General features: G+C 42.0%; 1 protein-coding gene across 3 annotated transcripts in view; it reads right to left on the bottom strand.

Annotated features, from left to right (window-relative positions):
• Slc20a2 (solute carrier family 20 member 2) overlaps positions 1–13,267 on the bottom strand; it is an 88,793-nt gene extending 75,526 nt beyond the window's left edge. Inside the window, exons 1-2 of one of the 3 annotated variants that reach the window (XM_060381459.1) lie at positions 8,059–8,361; positions 7,147–7,344 (exon numbers count right to left, since the gene is read on the bottom strand). The gene's annotated coding sequence lies outside the window, so the exon portion shown is untranslated. Of the gene's footprint in view, positions 1–7,146; positions 7,345–8,058; positions 8,362–13,035; positions 13,061–13,129 lie in introns of those variants that run through there. The other 2 variants (XM_021650463.2, XM_060381460.1) reach the window with 2 other exon arrangements.
• Between the last annotated feature and the right edge of the window lie 14 nt (positions 13,268–13,281).

Genomic DNA, 13,281 nt, shown 5'->3' with positions numbered 1-13,281 from the left:
TTACTGTTCTCATTTGGAAATTGGGCGTGGCCTAAGGAGATGATATTCAGCCTCATAAACTGAACAACTCCTGGGGTCTTAGACCTTCCATTGGCAGGCAGCCACTGTGACTAGCTGGACCATAGCCTGTATGCCATAGTAAATCCCTTGTGCATAATGAATGTGTGTGTATTCATTCTTTATAAGCACTGTTCTTCTAGAGAACCCCTGCCCCCAGAAAATTCAGAGAAGAGAGAGCACCCAAGTAAAATCAGAAGGGGAAGTCAAAACTGAAAAACAAGTTCATTTAAACAGATGTGCAAAACATGATGAAGTAATTAAAAGACTATGACACAACTATCAACTATGACCTATACACAACTACCTGATCACACTAAGTGCTAACGGTACCTCCCCTACAATGGAATCCAAATCATAGAGTGTGGGGAAATGTCTGAGAAAGAATTCAGAGTCTCGTTTTTTAAAAGAATCAGTGATCAGGGCTGGAGCAATAGTTCAGTGGTTAAGAATACTGGCTGGTCTTCCAGAGAATCCAGGGTCAATTCAAAACTGAAAAAACAAGTCTGCTCCAATAGAAAATTGGAATTCGATTCCTAGCTCCCACACAGCAGCGCACAACCATTTGTAATTCCAGTTCAAGGGGAGTCCAAGACTCTCTGATGAATACTGTGCATACACACACATAGGTAAAGCATTCGTAGACATTAATCTAAATTATTTAAATAAAAATTAATGCTCATAGACAAGATTCAAACAGATAAATTTAAAAATCTATAGAAGATCTTGACAAGACAGGCAAAAGTTCAAAATATGGAGGGAAAATTCAGCCAGGAGATTGAAACACTTAAAAAAAAAAACCCAAACAAAAATACTTGAAATGAAAGAAATGATCAATTAAATAGAACCCACATCAGAAAGCATAATCAACAGATAAAACCATGCAAAGAACAAATTTCAGATAATGAAGGAAAAAGTAGAGACATTAACATGAACAGACATACAAAAGGAAAGAAAAATTAAGGAGGAATGGTATTTCTAAGAAATCTAGGGTATATTCAAAAGGCCAAATCTGAGAATTGGTGTTACAGAAAGAGCAGAGGTAAAATCAAACAGAAAAAAAAAAAAAAAAGACTTGTCTAACAAAACTGTAGCAGAAAATGTCCTAACCCAGAGAGTGAAGCAGACATCTAAAACATCAAGAGACACACAGAACTCTAAAGAGACATGACCAGAGAAGAAACTTTTCACGACACATCACAGTCAAGATGTTAAAAATACAAAGTAAAGACCAACACTAGAAGGGGCATGAGGAAACGTCAACTCACACCCAAAGCCAGGAGTATCGGAATAACCTCAGACGTTCATCAGCAACCAGAAAAACATGTAATAAAGTATTTTAAACCCTGAAAATAAATAACCATGAACCAAGAATACTTATCAAAGTTATCTTTCAAAATGGAAAATGTCAGCCCCACAGTCACAAGAGACTGACTGTAGCCTGAAACTGTAATCCAAATAAACTCTTCTCCTGAGTAAGAAGCTATATTGGTTGTGACGGTTTATGCCTTAAATCCCTGCACCTGGGAGACAGTGGATGATCTCTTGGGAGCTCAAGGCCAACCTGTCTCAAAAACAAACAAAAACAAAGGCATTTCATATAATAATAAATTTAATTTAAATAAACACTACTAGATATTACCATTTCACAAAGAAACCAAGGCTAGATGTCATAACTTGCCCAACTGACATAGGTAAAGAGACAAATTACCATAGTTAGAATTCACATACAAACATATATGTATCCTAGGTATACCCTTGCAAGGTTTCTAGATTTCCTTTGGTCTCTTTGTATAAGAGCTATGCAGTGGTTTGAATGAGAGCGGCCTTCAAAGCCTCATATGTTGGGATGTTTGATCCTCAGTTGCTGGAACTGTTTGGGAAGGATTAGGTGTGGCCTTATTAGAGAAGTGTGTTGCTGGGGTGGGCTCTGAGATTTTTAATAGCCCATACTCTCTCTGCCTCAGGCTTGTACTTTGACATCTGCCACAATGTACTGAGCTCTGAGACCACCTTTCACTAGTGGCTATTGAAGTTCCTTCAGCTCTAAGATACCCAACAACCAGCAGTGCAGTATGGCCAGAAGGCTTAGGAAGAAAGACACTCAGTGAGGTGAGGTGAATCCCACATCGTAGGTTGTTTTTCAAATCTCAACAGCATCATGAGACACATGGGATTTTCCTATACATTCTTATACCTGTATAAAAACATCATACTGAAACCCATTATCTTCTATATTAATAACAATAATAACGCATAAGAAAAAAGGAAAGATAGATCTATGAATCTTATTTGTTTATTCATTCATTTATTTATTTATTCAATATTTTTGGGACAGGGTCTCTTTTTGTTCCTGGCTGACCTGGAACTCACTATGCAGACCAGGCTGGAAGTCACAGATAGCTACCTGCCTCTGCCCCCTGAGAGCTGGGATTAAAGGACTCTGCCTGATGTTTAAGATAATCCAGTTTTGTTATAATACAACTGGAGTTGCAGACTACACAATTTATACACTTTCTTATGTAAGAAACTCAGTTGTTGAAAGCATTTGCGAAATGTTGCAATGTAATTACAAAAGAACATAGGTTAATTTTAAGACATGAAGTATTTCAAAATAAAACGTCTGTTGTCAGTTTAAAATATAGTTTTAGAACTTAAAAGGAAACGCAACAATATCCACAATGCATAGTAAAACTAGGCACTAGAATTACCCATAGTTTTGTTTTGGGGACCTCCTATCTAACAAATGTTTAAAAAGCTGTTGTGTTCACTTTTTCCATTTCCAGAAATTGATTATTAATGCAAGTCCTTTTCTAATAGCATTTACTTTCTCTTCCTGTCCTCCCATGCTGATTTCAATGGTTTTTGCTGTAAAATTGTTGGGATCATGCTGTGCTGTTACGGTAACCTACTCCATGATGTGTGTGAAACAGTAGATCTTCAGACTCGGCCTTTTCCTGAGAGTGTTTTACATATGTGTCAGCAGAATGACAACTGGAAAGAGATACGTGAACATGAAAGAAGCCATTTGCAGAGAAAGCCTAAAAGCCCTTCCCTCTCTGCAGATCATCTGATGAACAGAATGCACAAAATAAAACCCATAAAATACCAACAAAAGCCAGGCAGGGAGAGGCTGTAAAACACCACGTAACTGGGAGCTTTCCTCAGCTCATCAGCCCACTTCCATGATTTTAGAGATGAGCTTTATTCTTCCATTCTTGGGGATGTTTTCTTTCTTAATGAGCTATCTCAATTTCTATTCCATGCTAAACTTTCTCTCTCTCCTCGTTGTGGCTACCAGGATTTTCACCTATCTTGTACTATGCTTTTCTCTCAAATTTTAATAAAACTGTTCTCAAATTACCTCCCATTTCTATTTTTTTTTTTTAATTAATGAGCCCAAAAAGGAAAATTCAGCTTTGCTGGCAACACCTGGTCAGCTCCACAAATATCTCGGTTGGTCCATGAAAGTTCCTAGACTGAAAACGACTTATTCCTGAAAACAGTGCCACCCTAGGGATTTGAGTGAATTAGGACTATATAGGCAAATGGCTGTATTAAAATGCTACCAGGGAGACCGAGTCCAAGAACTTACTGTATATACCAGACTGAGGAAAGGGTCCAGCTCCTTCATCTAGACCCTGAAGAGGTCAGCATGCACAACTACAGTGGCCATGGCCTCTACCCATTACCCAGCACCTCCCGTATGCATCAAGACTGACAGGGCTGATGGTCCCTGGGGCTTCCACTTGGCTCAGTCCCTCCTGCTCAACAGCCTACACAACTGCTGACTTCCATGTCTGTCAACTCCTTTTACTGTTACAACTTCCCTCAATCCCATAAGCTAGATGTCTGATGCTGCAGCAGCTGCTTCCCCTCTGCAGCTGGTTTAGGGCCACTGTCTCAAGACAGAGGCACTTGCGCTTCCAGCAGCTTATTTTTGAAACCTCTAGGAACTCTGCAGCAGCCTTTTTTATCTTATCTGTCACCTGCAGATACACAGATGTATTTACTGCATGACTCAGGAACCCTCTCTACCTGCCTCTTTGTATTACAAACTATCAGGCCATACCTCTTTGCCCTACTACCTGACCATGCCCCCCACCCCCGAGTTGGCTAGAGCCCTACCCCTTGCAACAATAGATCAAGCCCTATTTAGTGTTTGGCTCATTACCAAGAGGCTCTCTCCTCCCCCTGAAAAGCTGTAAATCACAAACTTTGTTTTGAGGCTGCTGAGGGTGTGTGAAGGCTTTCCCTCTTCCTACAAAAGCTCTCTCCCACCACCATTCCTTTCCATACCCAAAGGCTTGTTCATCCCTCTCAAATCTCTCTCTGCCTCCCTCCAAGGACCAGTCATAGCTGCTGTTTCACTTAAAGGCTGAGCATGTGGCTCCTACCCCATGGTTGTGGAAGCACTTGCTCACCTGTGTTCTCCTTCCATCCCTCTCTAACAAAGTTAGTTCTGAAGAATAATTCCGTGTCAGCTCCTTTCCCTGCATTTTTTGTTCTAACCATGATCTGTAAGGAGAGTTAACATTAGGGAAGACTGGATTAAGATGGGAGAGATGTCCCAGAGGTTAGGAAGATTGCTCTTGCAGAAGACCTGGGTTTGGAGCCCAGCACCCACACTGAGAGGCTTACAATTGCCGGCACTAGCAATTTCAGGCAGTTTGACCAGGCACCTTCTCTCTTTAAGAGTATAAAGGACAGCCCGGTGCAGCAGTGCTCACCTGTCATCCCAGCACTCGGGGAGGCAGAGGCAGGTGGAGCTCTGGGAGTTCAAGGCCAGCCTGGTCTACAAAGCAAGTCCAGGACAGCCAAGGCTACAAAGAGAAACCCTGTCTTTTGAGGGAAAGGGAGGGAGAAAAGAAAAGGAACCTATGTTTACCTCAGCCAGATTACCAAGGAGAGAAGAATTACCTGAGAAGTTGCTGCCAGTGAAATGACAGTACCTTGGAAATGTGTTTATTCAGTACATAAATTTTGCCACAAGTATGTTTGTCTATGATTCTGACCTGACGTGTTTATGACAAAAATCTTTAAGACAAAGGAGCAATAAATGCCAATAACTCTTGAATAGTTAGACTGTGCCATAAGGCTACACTGACTAACTCTGAAGTAGCATTAGTTGTCTAAAATACCAATCTTAATTCTTAGCATCAGAGAACACAGAAACGTTAATGTTCCGAGGAAAAGAAGATAACAACTGATTTATCTTAAATACATAAACACATAAAAACAGAAAACACATAAAAGGAGCTGTGTTCTGTGCAAAGACTGGTAACAAATCCATCTGGTAATGCCTCTGCTAGGAACAAAGAAAACATGAACCCCTGGAATAGACGCACCGTGACTGAACACTCAAGAAAACAGCATTAGTTCATAGCTAAAAAACAGACCAAATACCAGAGACTGGACCATGGTTCACAGAGGAGGATGGACAAGAGATGAAGCTAACTAGAGCTGGAGCTGGCAGACCAGGAGGGAGGCACAGCCATGTGGAGAGAGAGAGGACAGAAAAGGGGCTGGAGAGATGGTACAACAGTTAGAGATGCTATACTGTTCTTGCAGAGAGCCCACTGGTTCCTAGCAGCCCTCAGTTGCCTGAACTCCAGCTCTAGGTGATCTGATGCCCTCTTCTGGCCTCTTAAGAGCACTGTTACTAACATGCACATATACACAGATACATGTACACAGAGAATTAAAAAGATAAGAATTAATAAATTAATTAATAAATAAAAAAGAACAAAGATTTAAAACATTAGGTTGAGCCATGGGAGAGGCAAAACACAAAGAAATTAAATTTCTGACAGATGGTAAAAAAAGAAAAATACGTATATATACCCGAGAATAAGTGATTGGAGTAGATCAGGCAGAAGGGGAAGAGAGGAAAGTAGAACAGGCTTCCTACAGGAGAAAATATTAAACTTAACCAAATACTTTATGAAATTTTGCTTCACTAAGTTAAAATCCTGCTCTTTTTCTTATATTTGTCCTTGTTGGGTAAAACATGAATTGTAAGAACAAACATGTTCCTTAAATTATAGAAATATATTGAAGAAAGCAACTCATCTTAGTTAGGGTAAGGTCATAATGGAAAAATATGAAAATATGACTTACAATGTCAAGTATCTTAATTCTAACCAACAAACTAATTTCTTCCCCCACCCCTTTGGTTTTTTTGTTTGCTTTGTTTTTCAAGACAGGGTATGTAGCTTTGGCTGTCCTAAACTCTGTAGACCCGGCTACCTCAAACTCACAGAAATCCTCTGCCTCCTGAGTGCTGGTATTAAAGGCATGTTCCACCACTGCCCAGACCTAATTTCCATCTAATGTGCAAATGAGCACACTTAAGGGCTGGCTTTCATTCGTTAACTACACAAATGTGCTTTGTCTTTCATACTGCCTCCGCCAGTACACTGGATGGGAAGAGTAAGAAGGTGACACCATAGCAACAGACTAAAAACTAGCCTGAAGTTTAACACAAAGTTTAAAAAATTAGAAAGTTCTGCTGTCCATGTCTTCTGGGAAACTCAGATTGAGGGAAGGAGAACATAGTCATCACCAACAAATGAGAATAACACCTAAACATTGGACAAGGAAAAAAAAAGATCAATACTGAAAAGAATGAAAATTACTCTTTCCTCCTTTCTAGTTTTATAAGGCAGGGTCTTACTTAGCCTAGACTGGCCTCCAAACTACAGAGCTGAAGATGACTTTAAATTCCCGATTCTCCTGCCCCTGCCTCCCAAGTGCTAAGATTATTGGCGTGTGTCACTATATCTGGCTTTAGAAATTGTGGTTGATTCTGGAAAACGCAGGTAAAATAGCAAGTGCATTACAAAGATGTAATTCCTCCCTGTCTCTCTCTCGGGTTAACCCTGGCTGTCCTAGAGCTCACTCTGTAGACCAGGCTGACCTCAAACTCAAATATCATTCACCAACTGGATGGGTTAAGATAATGAATGTCTAGAAACAAGTGTAGAAATGGCTAGACTCCTGTCACTCATTTCTAGAATTATCTTCTTTCAAGCTGCTCAAAAGTGGGTCGGAGCTGCTTCCTGAAACCGCCTTTCGTCAGCTGTTTACCATTTTTCAAATGTTTATGAGTCTGTGGGTAATCCAGTCCATGTGCAGGCATCCGACATACTATGTCCGGCGCTGAGAGACTTCCTGAAAGAATAAAACTGGTCTGCTGGTCTCTAGGAGGACATGCTGAAACTAGGAATATCACTCATATTCAAAGATGATATGGAAGCCAATGATGCTGTTTTCAAGGTAAGAGTCCTTAAAAAAAGAAAAGTTAAAAATAAATCAGGTTAAAAACCCAAAATTCTTAACACAGTGCAAATTTTCACACAAAATGAAATATAACCTTTAAAAAAAGTATCACAGGGTATGTAATAAGAATATTGCAAATAATCAATTCCTTAAAATTAATAAAAGGTAGTAGGTAAAGCTACATGGACATTCTAATGACTAACGTTTTTGATTTTACCTATCCTAGGTTCACTAGCTGACTCAGTGCATCAGAATCTCTTACATCAAAAACCATTCGGGGAAGAGGGCGAGTTTAGACTAACATGCCAATTGGATAAACATTTCTTTTCCTTTTCTGAGTGTTTCCCTGTGCTCCATGATTGTGCCTGGCCCCTGTGGAGATCAGTGCATCAGATGCATTGCAAATGGAGTTAATAGATAGGTGTGAGCTGCCTCGTGGGTGCTCTTAACCTCTGCGCCATCTCTCCAGCCCCCTTGATAAACATTTCAATACAAATTATTTGAACTCAAACTATTCCAAGTTAGTGTCTAAAACATTTAAATAGAACATGAGCTGTGAGGCAAAATGCATAACTCACTTCCACACAGGACATCTCAAAATGAATGATGCTGAGGCAATAGCAGCTCATGCCATTCCTTTACTGACCTACAAAGCACTCCTTAGATAAATGACATGACATTCATCACCAAGAAAATGATCTCAAAGACATAATACTATACCTTCACGGGGTATGTCCCGCCTGGCTGCTAGCCAGATTGGTGGCCATGCTTCATTTAAAGGGATGTCTTCTTGGTTCTTGGATAGTGGTCAGGTCTGGGCAATTCCCCTATCTGCGCAGCCATTAACAGTCAAAGACCGCTGATGCCTGGCACCCAGATACAACACTACCAACTGCTGTCAGAAAGGGTAAGTACCTAGGTTGTGGGAGAATGTGATTTTTTTTCTTTACCTTGCTGGATTTCTTGGTTAGGCCCACATTTAATCCCACACTTCTGACTTTATTCTAAGTTTATACTAAATCAACAGAAACTTTTATATCTTGTACCACCATTAAAAAAAAAAAAAAAGGCATGCGGTAGAGCACACCTTTGACTGCAGCACTTGGGGGTGGGCGCAGGTGGATCTCTAAGTTTAAGGCTAGCCTGGTCTACAGAATGAGTTCTAGGACAGCCAGGGCTACACAGAGAAACTGTGTCTTAAAACCAACAACAACAACAAAAAAGTACTTGGTGAGAAGAGGACTTCTGACCTTTCTAATTGAGTGTTGTCTGTTGCTCAATACACGCTGAAGAGGTGGGATCAAAATTCCACCAGCGGGCAGATAACCTGAGGACAACCTCAGCGATAACCACACAACAGTAGGTTCCCACAATGACTGAAATCGAGAAAGTACGTAAGAAAAGGAGCCAGCAAGCTGTCACATGTCACTCAGCATTATTTTATTTGGCAGAAGTGTTTGTTCTAACACTGAAGGAGGAACTTTTGAGCCATTGTCCTGGTAAATCATTACCCTAGAATCCAACAACCAAGATCAAAACTATACTTAGCTGTCAGTCAAAATCCAGGTTCTCCACCCTCATCTTTAGTTCCTGCAATGGTCTCTGACCATTTATTTCAGTATCACCCTCTTCTACCTGGAAGACTCAGAAGTGCTTCTGTAGTGCAGTGGTGCAAGTTTCTTTTTCTACCCTCAACTTTTTAAGGATTAAAAAAAAAACAATTACATTTTTGTGTTCGTGTATAGGTCAGAAGACAACTTTGAAAGCTGGTACTCTCCCTCCACCATGAGTGCCAGGAATGGAATTCAGGCTTGGTGGGCAGCACCTTCCACCTGCTGAGCCATCTTGCTAGCCCCACCCTGAAACTTTTAAAAGCGCATCCTAGGGGCAGGACAGAGATGTGACAGATTCACTCGTCATGAGGTTCTGACCAGCAGCAGCACAAAAGTTAAATAAATAATTTAAAATAACATCTTTTCCCCTTATTTATTTACATGGCGATGACATGCATGTGTGGATATGCACATGTATGCAGGGTGCTGGGGAGGACACAAGAGGGCGTTGGGCCTCCTGCAACTGGATTTACTATGGATGGCGATAAGCTGCCAAGTGGGTGCTGAGAGCCAAATTCAGGTCTTCTGGCAGAGCAGCAAGCGCTTTTAACCACTGAACCATCTCTCCAGCCACCACCCACCCTACCAAGGGCACCTTCTATAACTATTTTTAAAAAATATGATTTTTTAGATCTTTCAAATCATAAAATAAAATTCCTAGGCTGGAGAGATGACTCAGTGTTTCACAAGCAGGAGCAACTGCTGTAGACATGAGTCCTGATCCCCAAACCAATATAAAAATCCCTGTTCTGTGGGAACACTGGGGCTTGCTAGTCACCAACACAGCTCCAGGCTCAGTGAGACTCTGTCTCCAGGCAATAAGGCGGACAATGACAGAGAAGGCTGCCTGACATCTTCCTCTGGCCTCTGCACACTGGCACCCCCTCTGCCTCCCTCACACCACACAAACAACTTCACAGAGAAGCTTGGCTGACTCGGGAGCCAGGCTGCCTATTCTACTTATTATGCACATCATAATCTTGGGCAGGAAAGCTTTGCTGGCAATCCATTTCCTCCTTGAAAAATAGGGTAATAACTATCTTCACCAAAAAAATGTTGAGACACAAATAAATGAGCATGTAAAGGGGACAGAGACATGGCTGGGCACTTGAAGTGCTACATAAACATTACCTATTATTATTTTTGACACTAAATTTTTACATTGTTTCTTTCATAAGTATATTCAAAGCTTGCCTAACTAATATATTACCTTTGGCTTAAAATATATGTGATGTTTTCCCATGATAACTAGTATTTACTCAATAGATACATACAAGCCGACTCTGTAGACATACCAGATGCCAAGGCAATTCTCAAAAATCATGCTGTATAAACAGGCACAGCCTTAAAGAACATTGTATTTGAAGTGAGGACACAAACTCCATGAAACATTAATGTAGCAAATGTAACGCCATTAAGATTAAACACCAAATGGCAACACATACACAACACACAAGGAGTAGTTGTGGGATTCAATTACAGAGGTGAGGCTGGAGCAGCCCCTATACAAAAGGGCCAGAACTTCCTAAAGGAAAAGAAATGCATGCACTTGGTACATTGTTCATTCCACAAATACTTTTCCCAGCCAGGATCTGTTCTGGGCCCTCGGGATAAGCAACAACTCATTCTAGCACAAACTGATTTGCTGTCCGTGGGCTAAAGGACACCCACACCAGAGACAAGTTTTCCATTTCATGTTGGTCATGACGGAGATATGGATGATGATGGATGCAGGGTTCCGTGCATTCTAGGCAAATTTTCACACTGAGCTGCACCCCCGGCCTAGGAGCCAAGTTCTGAAGTGAAGAATGAAACAGGCCCACCTTCCTGTCATCACTTGGATGACCTATAAAGAAGAGCGAAGACGGTGCAAGAAGACAGTTTCTATAACTTTAGAGCTGTTAACAAACGTGAATAATTTAGTGATTTATCGTGTATATTATAAATCTACTCAATTGGCTATAGATTATATTAAGGGAATAGTTTATTTCTTGATATAAATGCTTTGACTTATAAATTCATTGTCACTATTATTTGGATAGATTTTGTTCATAGGTCCAAAATTTTACCCACAGGAAAGCCTCACAGGGGATTCCTTATCACTACTGCCTACCTTTTTCTTTCTTTCAGCTACCTACGACTACCCCCGAATCTCAAAGCTTGCAGAGTGCTTGAAGAGACAGATGAATGTGGTAGCAACAGTTACTCACGCTGAGAAGTATTCACGCCAAAGGACAATGTGCATTTTCCTCATCTCTATTTACCTTCTGCCCCCAAAGGCACTGTCCCCAAGTAATGAAAGAAACCCTTTGGTAAATACCAAGGAACAAGGCTTTGCCAACTTTTATCTCTTCCCCATGACACACCATCAGAATTTCCTGATAGTGAGCTCCTATATGCTAATTACCCACAAGCACAAGCTTCCAACCTCTCCCCTCAGTCTGTCTAAAATCTTTCCAGCCACTTCTCTTCTCTCATGACACAGATCTACCACCACCCTCACAAGTCAGCTTTTCAAACTGTTGTGGCTACATAAATCATTACGTTCTATCTTTATAAACATATTCTAATCTTATACTGGACACACTAGTGAATATGTGTTTAAGAAACTTAAAAGCCTAATTAATAAGTCAGACACAACTACCCACAATACAGAAAATGTAACATTCTTAATATTCAAATGCTCAGTGAAACCCTGACTAGCTGAGTATAGCAGGGCACACTTTTGATCTCAACACCCAGGAGACATAGGCAGGCAAGGTCTCTTGAGGGCTATCCTGCTCCACATAAATCCAGGCCACCCAGGGATACACAGTGAGATCCTATCTAAACACTCCAGCAAAATCACTGCCTGCTGTTTTGTTTAATTTTCTTAGTTTGGTGTTGAAAAAAAAAAAATCATGTCACATGTTTGTCCTTAGTTAGGAACTGTACAAAGAAATACAAAGAAGGTCCCTTCGAGTAAGGGCCATGATGGCTCTCAGTACCTTTGCCTGGTGCCCACCCTAGCTTCATCACTTTCTGACTGTATTATGTAATGGGCACTTGGATAAGTAAGAGCTACCAGGCATTTTACACAATTAAACACCCAAACGGATTAACTGCAATTCTATGAACTTTTAAAGGCACACTAGTTTGCTGAGTTATTCTGTGATCAACACCCTTATCTTCACAAAAGAAACAACTATTTAATGCAAACGTCCTACATAGTGACGCATGACATCAAACTGGTGTTGAAAAACTATGAATAATCTATGCTTATGCAAAAAGTTACCCTTGAAAATTAACTGACGTGAAACATCCCCGAACATCTGGCACTGTCCTGGCAAACGCGCTGCAGGCAGCGGTTACTACTGTTCCTAATTTTCTAACTTTAAACTCAAACCAAATGGTTAAAAAGTATACATGCTTGTATAATATACAAATGCACGTAACACTGATACTATAAAAAAAATGCTGGTTAGGGTAAGGTGAGTCTGTAATAGGCAAGACAACTTGGAAGAAAAGTTACAGTATTATTTGCTGTTATCTGTGCGTACCAATTCAACAGAACCGCTACACTGCGAGCGAGAGCCGTAACTACAAGTCAGTTGACCCCGGAGAACTTGCCCCGCTGGAATAGTTTAAGCCCTTAAGCATGTGGACAATGGACCGCTTTATTTGCACCAACCTGGGGACTGATCGGTTTATCGGCGAAGCTGCCACCCCACATACACCCGTCACCTGCCCCACGCTGGGAAACCCAAGCATTCGAGTCACTACGCAAAGTTGTTGCTCTTTTTTTTTCCTTTTCTTTTCAAAAAAACAAAAACAAAAACAAAAACAAAACAAAACACCCCAGACATTCAAGCCAAGACGCGAGAGCACCCGGGCCACCTCGTCCAGGTTCAAAAACACTCGGATCGCCTCGGCCCCGCAGCCGGGGAGAAGAGGGGAGCGAGAACCCAGCCAGACAGCCGCGTCCCGGGAGCACGCGCAGACACCCCGAGGCCGCCCCGCCGCGGAGGAGCCTCGGCGCCCTCGGGCCCGAGCCCGCCGCTTCCCGCCCGCGCCAACCGGGGCCGCGGCGTGCGGGGAGACGCACCGCTGCGCTCGGCTCCGGCCCCGGGCGACACGCGGGGCCGCGGCGGCGGGCTCCGATTCCGAAAGAGGGAAGGAAGAAAAACCAATAACAAAACCTGGCTTCTCGTTCCCTCCGGAAACCGCGTGCCGGCAGGAAGTGACGAAGGAGAGGTCGTCCGGTCCGCCGGGTCTCGGCCCGCGCTCCCCGCGCGTCTCCCGGAACAGCCGGAGCGCAGCGGTCCGGCGCGGCGGCCTCCGCACCTCCGGA

The sequence above is a fragment of the Meriones unguiculatus genome, chromosome 4, assembly GCF_030254825.1.
Source record: "Meriones unguiculatus strain TT.TT164.6M chromosome 4, Bangor_MerUng_6.1, whole genome shotgun sequence".
NCBI classification, from domain to species: domain Eukaryota; kingdom Metazoa; phylum Chordata; class Mammalia; order Rodentia; family Muridae; genus Meriones; species Meriones unguiculatus.
This window is presented reverse-complemented; position numbering and strand designations above follow the sequence as displayed.